This window comes from Toxorhynchites rutilus, chromosome 2 (genome assembly GCF_029784135.1).
Source record: "Toxorhynchites rutilus septentrionalis strain SRP chromosome 2, ASM2978413v1, whole genome shotgun sequence".
In the NCBI taxonomy this organism is placed as follows: Eukaryota; Metazoa; Arthropoda; class Insecta; order Diptera; family Culicidae; genus Toxorhynchites; species Toxorhynchites rutilus.
In genome coordinates this window covers 241,280,186-241,291,483 of record NC_073745.1, presented here as the reverse complement: position 1 = coordinate 241,291,483, position 11,298 = coordinate 241,280,186, and the positions used below count along the sequence as shown (strand labels likewise).

Below are 11,298 nucleotides of genomic sequence, written 5' to 3'. Positions count from 1 at the left end.
GACTCGAGGAATCCAGGATAGAATGATAACATTCACAACTATGTTTAAAAATAACTGAAATCTATCAAGGAATTTTCCGCTCACCCGTTTTAGTATTTATCAATAACAAGATTGAGTTGCCTGATGTTTATTTCAAACACACGTTGATATTGAGCAGAATTCGTCGTTTTCGAAGATGCTTTGAAGATGCCCACGGAAATAAATGAGATAGCAATTTAGTGTCAGAGAACGAATCATAGAGAAGTTCGAGAGGATTAGGAATAAACTAACCAGACGTCCCGCAGTCCCACAGTCCCGCATTTCAACAAAATGTCCCGCGTGAGATTACGTCTCGCGAAATGTCCCGTAATTGTCAAAAGAAACGAAAATGACCCGCGATATCAATTTATTTCAATATTACAATTTGATCATGTTGATTTTATTAAATGGATAAACCACAAAAAAAAAAACTTTTATTTGACAGACTGTTCAAGAGATCTTCCAATGTATCCAAAGATTAATACGTTGAGCTGGTTTCATCGCACCGACAGTAGACTTTTTGTTTAGCGAGTGTCAAATGGAAACGACAGCAACAAAATTAGAAAATGTTTTTTATAAAAGCCCCCTATTGATCCGCAGGGACCAACGTGAGTCAGACGAAAAGTTCATCTTTGGTCCCCTAGCTCGGTCAGGACTTAACGTGTTAAATAAGCCGGAATAACTAGTGTATACGGTGTAGAGGATGGGAATTGTGTAAATAAAATTGATTTAATTAGCAAATGAAAATGATTACTATGTGTCTCGTCATACTCAAAAGATAAAGAATAAATTATTATAAAATATAACTTGAAACATCAAAATGATAATTCATACGTACGTAATTAGAATATTTGGAAGCCCCTCGGCGCTCGTCCGAAATCAAACGAATGTCGGTGAGCGGCAGTGTTACCACATATACTGATTTTTCTGTAATGATACAGATTTTCAGCAGCATGTTTTTTGACCAAGAATCTGTATATACAGATTACAGATTATTGGACATCAATGTAGATTTTATACAGATTTTGTAATAAAAGTAATCGAAACTAATTTTTCAATGTTTGATCATTTTAGCCAATAAACTTAATCAAACTTAATCAGACAATTTGAACAGTTTGAACTACCTTGAACTATTTTGGCTACCGTCAAATGTGTCAACTACAGTAGTGATGGAAATCGATGTCAGCCCCTTGGTTCCAATAAATGACATTAGTTTCCCGCGAGAATTTGTTCATCGAACGCTGTTGTGACTCAAAAAGTTATTATAAAAATAAAAACGAATTGAGCTCAGCCTCTGAACTGAGTTCTTCTCCAGTGGCTAAAAGGAAGAAAAGTGTCAAAGAAACAAAAAAGCCAATACTGCAGAAGTTCAAGGATGACTGGACGAGTTCCAGTGAATTTTCTCGTTTCACAAAATATGAGAATGATCCGCACTGTGCATGGTGTACAGTGTGCTCGGATAAATCGAGTGTCTCACATGGTGGAAAATCAAACCTGACAACCCACCTGCAAACAAAAAGGCATCAGGAAGCAGCTTTGAGGATTTTGAATGAGTCGATAGAAAGCATGGAGAAATATACCATCCCCGAAAAGGTCATGGAGGCAGAGGTGAAACTCTGTTCGTGGACAGTGGAAAATAATATCTCGTTCTCGGCCGTGGATAGTCTTGTTGAAGTTCTCAGAAGCATTGATCCTGAGTCGACAGTGTTCTCCAAACTCAAGTTAGGAAGGACCAAGACTGCAGCTCTGGTGACTGGCGTTTTGGCGGAAGTTCAGCATGATGAACTGGTGAAGAAGATGCAGCAGCAAAAATTTTCATTGATGATTGATGAATCGACGGACCTGAGCACATCGAAGACCCTGGCCATAGTTGTTAGGCTGTTGGATGACGACGGAAAGAACAAGTTTGAGGTCAGTGATAATATATACAGAATTGTGGAACTGAAGGCATGTGACCATAAATCGATTTATAATACCATTATCGAGGAATTTCAAAAGGATGGCATTGATTACAAGAAGCGATTGAAAGGGTTTGCATCAGACGGTGCATCCGTTATGATGGGCAACGATAATTCCGTGATGAGGCTTCTGAAGAAAGATTGCCCAGGTTTAATAGTGGTTAAATGTACATGCCACTCTTTGGCGTTATGTACGAGCCATGCTTGCCAGAAAATGCCTCCGTATGTGGAACAGTTGCCACGAGACATCTACAGCTATTTATTTCATAGCCCTAAGCGCTCTTCTGAGTTCAAAGCTATTCAAGAAATTGTTGAATTTAAGCCATTGCGTATGCTTCACCCCTCTCAGACCCGATGGGTGTCTCTAGAAGCAGTGGTAAAACGGAACTTGGAGCGTTAGCCGGAATTGAAAATATTCTTTTCCTTTCAATACAATTATGACAAGAATCCAACTGCTTACAGAATCTTGTCACATTTGAACGATCAAATGACGAAACCTATTCTGGAGTTTTTGAATTACGTTTTGCCTCTGATGAATAAGTTGAACAGAAAGTTCCAGTCCGAATCTCCAGAATACACAAACATTTACGATGAAATGAGAACGTGTTGCTTCTTAAAGGTAGGTTTAGAGTTCCCGTTAACGTGAACGCGGACAAACACTTTTTTGTTAACAATCATCAGTCCATATATAAAACGAGAGGAAAACATCTTAAAACGATAGGAATGAACATTTTCTAGTTGAAAAACATGTTTAAACATAATGTATATTGATAAAAGTGGATTAATTCAATATTTCACAACGATTCTGAATTTCCACCGTGGAATCGAGATCTTGGTGAACTCACCATAGCTCACCGACTTCGGTGAACGTGAACGTGAAAACAGTGGTGAATATAGAAGTCAAAATATTTCTCCGTTCATGTTCACGTTCGAATGTCCCAAAGCATTCTGAAAATTATTTCACCGTGAACTGTAAAAGGATATGTTTAGAAATTTTCAAGTTTTCAATGAAAATTTTGATATGGATGCAATTTCATTCAATCGGATCTCTGCGCGGGTTGAAAAACTTCGTTGCTTCGAGTTGATTCGTGAACAACTGTATATTTTATCCGAATAACTTTATTGAAGATCGGTGTTTATTTACTTCACGTTTACTAAAATCTACGTTGGAATAGCTACAGAAGCATCGATTTCAACGGACGAAATGGATGATGCACGAAAGGAAACATTTCGGGAAATTTGTTGCGGTTTTTATATCGAGCTTATCAAACAAATAAGCAAACGATTTGACTTCAACGACCCCACATTCAAGGTATCTGCTATGATGAACCCGTCGAATCTGGAAGATCTTCACGATTTAGGCCCTGTTTTGAAGCAATTTAAGCATTGTTTCGAAGAGGAAGATAAGCAAGGTATTGAGAACGAATTCCGAGAACTACGCATAGAAAAATCTTGGAACAAGATTTTAAATGTAGCTAGAGCGAATGGAAATTCAACCTTCCCCTTACTTAGAAACCTTATATTTAATTTTCTCATCATTCCACATTCATCAGCGGCTGGTGAGCGTATATTTTCGCAATATAATGCGAACAAAACAAAAGTTCGAAACCGTCTCGCTACAGAAACTTTGAACACAATTATCAAATCGAAATCATTTGTCAAAATCCGAGGGGGAAGGGCCACAGTACAGTTGTCAAACGACATCAAGGCTAAATTCTGCAAGACCATGTATAAACACCACGAAGAAAATGAGGATTGAATGAACGAAACGAAACGAAATAAACTCTTTACGTAGATTTTCCCTTAAAATACATATTAAAATGTTTTTTTTGACGTAGAACTACGTCTTTCATTAAGGGTGCCAAATCAGAAAACAGGTCACGTTTTTATGAAGTAAAGTTAACGTTAATAACTATTTTTGCCGCGAACGGATTTTGTCGATTTACATATTAAAGATTTGTTTATTATGTTATACATTAGAATCCCCTGGTTTGTAAATGGTTAAAATTCATGAAAACATTAAGCGTTTCCATTTTCCCATACATTTGTTCTGTCCATTTGTGTGCTTTCCCGAGCAGAGCTATCAATAACGAGCAACTTATCGACGACCAACGGTAGGGAAATCGTAGGATTTAGAGTCTCCGTGAACAAAGGAAAAGTAGAAGAATGAAGGGGAATACTTGCCTAGAGTATAAACAGTGGATCTCGCTGAGGCAAACTTTCATTCGGCATCGGTCTGTTGGGCAATCCAGTTCACTTTGCTTCCGCTGCGCTTCGATCTAAGATTGGACCCCACCAGTGGTAATCCAATTGGATATCGTCGTTTGGTTTTTCTGTTTGTTTTTCGCGTTATTCGTATCGTGTGCTTTTCTTTGCGCGTCATAAATTGGACGCTTCGCGTAGTGTGTGATGAGCAAGTAGAAGAGGAAGGCAGGCTCGAGCCCTGCAAAAAACGAACGCATTGCCAGGGGCAATAAAATTTTAAAATAAAAATCGAGGCAAGCGTCATCAAATGATGCACGCGATGTTGGTGCAGTGAAAAGCGCTCGCACTGAACCGAGCCTTCGCGAGTGTGACACCGCATCGAACAACATCGAAGTAGACGTTACCCAGGCAGCAACCAAAATCAAGCTTCCCCCGCTGGTGGTAAAAGCGGTCGCTCTTGACAAACTCATCAGCGAATTCGCATCGATGGGTGTTACAGTAGAGTACAAGCTGTGTGGCATAATTCAGTCTTTTTCCAAGCAGTTAACATTGTTTGTTTTCCGTTATCATAAGGGCTTCGATGGTGCCTTTGAGAATGCATCAATGCATTAAACTGCCGTTATGGCGAATCAGGCGTAAAGGTTGTGCGCCAAAAAATTATTTGGGGAATACCAAGCATCTTGAATGTCTTACTGGAATGTTATAAGTTATTTGGGTTCGCGTGCCAGTCGCAAAACTGCCTTCAACTAGGATTTGCGCTAATATTGATCATAATGAAGCATTGCTACAGTTTTCGAGGTTGTTATTAACAAAAAGAGTTTGTTTCGCTTGTTTAGTCACCAAAAAAGTAGATGTCGTTCTGGAATTTTGTATGTGATTGGGTTTCGCTTGCCAGTGGCAAAACTTCCTCCACTAAGGGTGACAGCTGCACTTCTCTCGAGCATGAGAAAGTAATGCAACTTTTTTCGAGACCAGTAATATTAACAGAAGCGTTTCTTTTGAGAATAGCGCAATCATAAGTGTTTATATTCCTAGTAGTTTCAAGCCACCAATGTATGGCTCTGTATGCATGCTATGGCGAACGCTTGTTTGGCGCTTGGTTTACGTTGTACGAACGATGCCTAGAGGTGCAATTCCTTTGAGGCAATACTATTTCAGAGATTATTCTACTAAGCAGTTGTTTCTAAAATTTCACAGCATTATAGAATAATATCCGAAGGTATAAAAAAGCGACTTATATAAAATAACAGCGTAGTTCTACGTCAACAATTTGGTCGTTTCTTGGACACAACCTCCTATAATTTTTTTATTTTTTATTTGGCGTAAATCTCTATGTATCTAAAACTTTCAATCTAGAATATTACACATTTTTGATCAAATTAATCCTCTGTGCAGAAAAGAGTTGCACACAAAATTTTTGCATATGCCTGAACATTGAAAACCAGTCTTATTCAGAAAACTACAAGCAAGCTATACAAGTGATCACGAGATTAAAAATATGGATAAGCAAAATATGTACACTTTATTGCAGGTATGCAATTATTCGTACTTAATTCTAACGGAAAAGACTTATCAGGTGCAACATCCGCAATACAGATTCCAATACAGGTTTTCCGTTTTCTATACAGATAAAAAAGATTTTTTAGCTCGGAAATACAGACTTCAATGTGGCAACATTGGTGAGCGGCACAAGTCCGAACGAAACGTTCGGGATACTCGGTGAGAAAAAAATGGACGGTTACGACAATGGCGCAGGCACGCTTCCATAAATGAGAAAAATTTAAAAATTGTAGTGGATTTCTACCGTAGATTGTAAAGTATGTGAATTTTCCTGAAGAAATGTGTTTCCTTTTTCGTTAAAAAAAAAAAAAAAAACAGTGTGCCCAACATTCGGATAAGTGACAACGGAGAAATCTTCTAGCAACCGGTCAATCCATTGGATTTCCTTGCAGCACTCCGCAAGCGCCACAAACTCAGCTTCGGTGCTGCTCACAGCAACACCCGTCTGCTTCCGAGATGCCCAGTGGATCGGACCATCACCGAACATGACGAAAAATCCGGAATTGGATTTGCGCATCTTCACATCGCCAGCCCAATAAGCGTCCACGAAAACTTCCATTGCTGTTTGTCCTGATCCCAGGGAAAGCTCATGATCCTGGGTGAACTTAAGATACCGAAGAATTCGTTTCGCCTCGATCCAATCTGCTTACGATGGATTGCTGACGGAACGGCCAAGAATTGATACGCTGACTGCAATATCCGGTCGAGTGTTTACTGCCACATACAACAAACTACCAAACTCGAATATTGATGATTGTTCGTTAGTCGCTTCTCCTCCTTTTGTTGAAGGTGACTAAGGTCCAAAGGAATCTTTGCTGATTTCGCTTCGGTCAACCCGAAACGCTCCAACAACTTCAGAATGTATGCTCGTTGGTTGAGAGAAAACCCTTCTTCGTCGCGTCGCACTTGGATGCCCAGAAAATGGCGAATATCTCCCAGCGATGTCACCGTGAAGTAATGGTTCAGAGCAGTGATTAGCCAGCTATACTCCTCCTCTGTGTTGCAAGCGATGACCATGTCGTCCACGTAGATAACTAAATACATGAACTGTTTACCGCGTCGTCTCACGTACAGGCATGGATCGACTGCGTGAAACTGAGATGCTTCAACACTCCATCCAGTTTTTTGTTCCATACGTGTCCTGCTTGTTTGAGGCCATATATGCTTTTCTGCAACAAACATACTGCATCCGCACCACCAGGTCTCCATGGCAATCCTGCAGTTCCGGATCTACGGGTGTTGACTGTCGTCGACGAGCAAGATGATGGTGGCCCGTGCTTTGGCATCTCCTTCCGTCCACGCTTCCATCGGAGGTTCTGGGGCGGCCTCCGTAACGTACTCCCAGAGATTTTCGCGAACCAATAGCATTTACACCTTGAAGTGTCAACAGTCGTATCCGCCGCTCTTCAGCTTCTCAAAACCGAATTTGTTTCCGTCCATATCGGGGACTTAAAAATCTTGATTGAAAAGATGATGTAATCTTCTAGAATTTTCTTCACATGGGCCCATAACCTATGGGAGGTGGCCGTAGGTCGAACCGATAAATAAATAAACTGACTAGTTTGTCGGTTGAAATATAACTACGTTTATTTTAATTCATACATCGACAGATAGTCATGGCTGGGGTTGCCAGTCGCTTTTATTCTTCTACACTTTTGGCATAATGGACAGATCCCAGGTTCGACCACATCACCTTCGCAACTTCCGGCGAGAACTTCGTTCTGTATATCTCCCAGTTTACCATATGACTCGAATGAAGAACGGCTTGGATATTCACTTCTCGTTTGTCAGAGAATGGCCTTCTTGGAGAACTTGTGGGTGATGTGGGTGATATATTAGTCGCCATCATTTATCTGGGGAACGTAAAGTATCCGGTCCCTTGCATTCGTTGAATTCTAGCATCGAGTACGTTTTGTCTTTCATTATGAGTACGAAAAGAAGTTTTTCACCAGCACCTCAAGCTACTCCTTCTGGATGATTGCCTGCTGCTCAGATACGGTCGGTCTCGTCTGACGCTTCCGCATAAAAATGTCCATTTTGGCCAGATTTTGCTTCACCGTTGCTCCCGGCTTAAGGAGCGGCAGGGAGATGATGTTGTAAATATCAGATCGGCTATAATCCTTCGCTATGGGGTGGAGATTGCAGTATGAAAATATCATCAAGTTGCTTTACGGTGTTGCTGCTGCAATAAAACAGTCTTTAATCATTTTTGTTGCAGGCATAATAAACGTAAGATTTAAGAAAAATTTGCTCCATTAAATTTTCTTTCATCGCCATCCAAAATTAGTCCATTTTTTGAAATGCATACGTTAACACTAAAATCGATGAAAAATGGATTGGAATTTTCAAGCATTTAATTCGGTAAGTTGAAGAAAATTGTAAAATTTGAATCGTGCTTGCCAGGCGTAAATGCTCTGATTGGGCGAGTGATTTTCAGGCGTGAATGAAATCTAAACCACTGAAAAATCACAAATGAGTGCCGATATTTAGAAAGAAATAATACAGATCAGTTTAGACTCGCTAAACTATGGTTTATGTTCACATAACGTATATGCATAACGTTTTGTTTTTTTGTGTTCCGCGTTAGACCTCTGACCATCTGGTCACTTTAATTAAGAAGGTTGATCAAGACAATAATGTTATTGTTGGCACATTTGAAATAGCTTTGGACCACCGTTTAGCAAATTCGTTTTGAGGTTATTTTGAGTTGCTTTTAAGCTGTAATTTTTATTTTATTTCAATAATGTAATTCATGTTTAATTCATAAATAATTACATTTTTAGTCCTCATTGTGTTATGTAATCTGCAGTCCAATGAAAATTTTTGAATTTTAACTTGAGCTTGAGCTTTAGTAGACTGTACACTTCGTGGTTGCTCGCCGTGAACCAGCAAAATTACACAAAGAACACACCGAATGACGCTTGGTAATAGCAAAATATTCTTATAGTTTGTCCATATCTTAATAGTGACAGATTGCCAAGACGGGTCAAAAAAGCATGTAAACCCAAGCCAGAAATAGTCAACATCTTCAGAAGGAACTCCTTTTTAAAACGAATCCTGGGTTATTGTTAGTTAGGAGTTACGAAAGGTTCATTTCTTAATTGCAGCCATTAATATGACCATTTTTTTTATTTTCCTGAGCACTTTGCAGATCTAACGAGGTATGTATTAAATTTGTTGTCCTGTAGTTCCTTCGGAAACAACAGCCTTGCATTACGTTTCATCATCCATGACGACGCAACCGTATTTCATCAGCAAATTCTTGTAGAGCATCCTTGGGCGTTCCTTTGCTTCCAGATTTTACTTCGCATTACGGTTCAATACAGCTTGTGTCTCGACATTTCTCAAACCACCCTCCCTTCATTTGTTTTTTGAATTTAAGATTGCAAAGCTCGTGCCATTTTCTCAGTGTTTTTCGGTGCAAAAAATGTCTAGTGAATGTCCACGCTTGTCCACGAAGGGGGAGGGGGAAGACTAAAATCATGCTTTTTCTGTCCACGTTGTATGTGGACAGCCCCTAACGACGCCTGCCACGTCCTTACAGTCATCAGGGGAAGGGAAGGAATGTTAGTATGATATTCGCCGCCCGAAGGCCGGAAGGGTCGCTTCTATACCGTGGTTCCCTTGCGTTTACCAAGAAAGGGACAGTTGATAGTGGGGGAGGTAAGAATTAGGATTCACTGTGGTTAGTGATGTTATTTGGAGTTTATCCATTTCTTTCTTTCCATAATAACCATGGATAACAGCTGTTACATCCATCCTCCTTAGAGGCTTTGGAACCTCTGCTCTGGTTCTCAATAGTTTCAGGTTCTTTAGGTGGAGTTCAAAATATTTGAATTTTAACTGTATTTTAACTGTACTGCTTGCAATTCTACATCCAATATGTTCCTTCGTGATTTGTTGTTTTTCTGAACATTCAAACTCTTTTTTCAGATATTCTCCTATTTGTATGTATGAGTGTTTGACAAGTCTGTGTAAAAGATCTGTCAATCTTTTGGTCCTTCATCTGCAATATCTTCAGCAGAGTGTCAATGAAAATGGCCGAATGCAAACGGGACTTGATTAAAAATGTTGATCCCCACGAAAACTATCCTATGTAAAATATCAGCTCAATCGGACTTCATTTACTAGTGTCGCACAGCGTTCAAAGTATGAGTTTTTTGAAAACCGAAAATATCACTCAAGGGGGGAGTAAAGAAATCGAGGTATTCTAAAAAATTTGTTGATGCCAAATGTCTTAAAATTGCATGAAAAGTCGAGATCCACAGTCATCACGATTTTTTTTTGTCAAAAATCGACACTCTGGAACTTACTCGTTTTTTTACGAGGCAAAACGTATGGTTTAGGGTGCCAATGAAAATCGTCATATCGATTTTTCATACGGGACTTCATGAGAAATGTTGATTTGCACGATAAAATACCCTATGTAAAATATTAGCTCATTCGAACTTCATTTACTAGCGTAGATGCCAAAATTTGAGTTTTCTGAAAATCGAAAAATCACGTGAAATCGGGGTTTTGCAAAAAAAAAAATGATGTCAAATATCTCGTTAACACATTAACCCATGAACAAGGGTTGCCAGTTAAAATTTTCCAAAATCTGGAAAAATGAAAATAAACATCAGGATGAATCAGGATAATTAATATTGGGTTGTCCGGAAAGTTCGTGTTGATTTTTGGGAAAGAAAAAGCAACATTTTTGTTTTTGTTTTCAATTTGATATGCACAGTTTTATTTCACAATTATTCGCCATCTTTCACGCAGCATATAAATTCTTTGTTTTACGCCAACTTCAAGATTTAATTGATGTTGACAATGTACATTTGATGACGCGAATCGCTTCGATATATATATAGATAATAATCGAACAAAGAGTAAGCATAATACAAGTGCGGACGAAATAGCTTATTTTATGTAAGCTATTAGGATAGTCCTCATTTCGAACCTGCAAAATGTTGGCTGGAATCCCAGTGTATTTATTACGGATGATTTTTATTCTAATGAAGTAAAAAGTACAAAAATCAGGATCGTTTCAGTGAAATCAGGCAAAATCGAGTGTTTGTCAGGATTTCAGGGAGCGTGCCAAAAAGTCTGGGAAATCATGAAAAACCAGGAATGTTGGCATCTCTGCCATTAACTCATTTATCCATTAACGACTTACAGTATCGCTGCACCAAATTGTTCCTCTTCTGCAGGCGAACGAAACTTTATTGCACGATACACGAAAAGTTTGTTTAATCGGCTGAAAAAACCTTAAAACCACGATCGAAAAACTTACATTTTCTGACAATGCTTGTTGTGTTCATGCTACCGTTTCTTTCCACCTGTTAAATTTTACCGAAGTTTTTTTTACGTTACGTACATACGGATCAACAATAAAAAGAGATGATATTATGAAAAATCCAAGTTGAGCTGTACTTTTTGAGATAAAGGGGTGATCCAAATCACCCCGTATGACCAAATGACCCCAACTTACCCTACTGCGAACTAAAAGTCACTTCAATTAGCGAATATACGGTATTCATAAATGCATTCATTTTACATTCCGGGACGAACA

The 11,298-nt window shown here is 39.0% G+C and overlaps 1 pseudogene; it reads left to right on the top strand.

Annotated features, from left to right (window-relative positions):
* The first annotated feature begins 1,282 nt into the window (after positions 1–1,282).
* LOC129766754 (uncharacterized) lies at positions 1,283–6,280 on the top strand (annotated as a pseudogene).
* Positions 6,281–11,298: the final 5,018 nt, after the last annotated feature.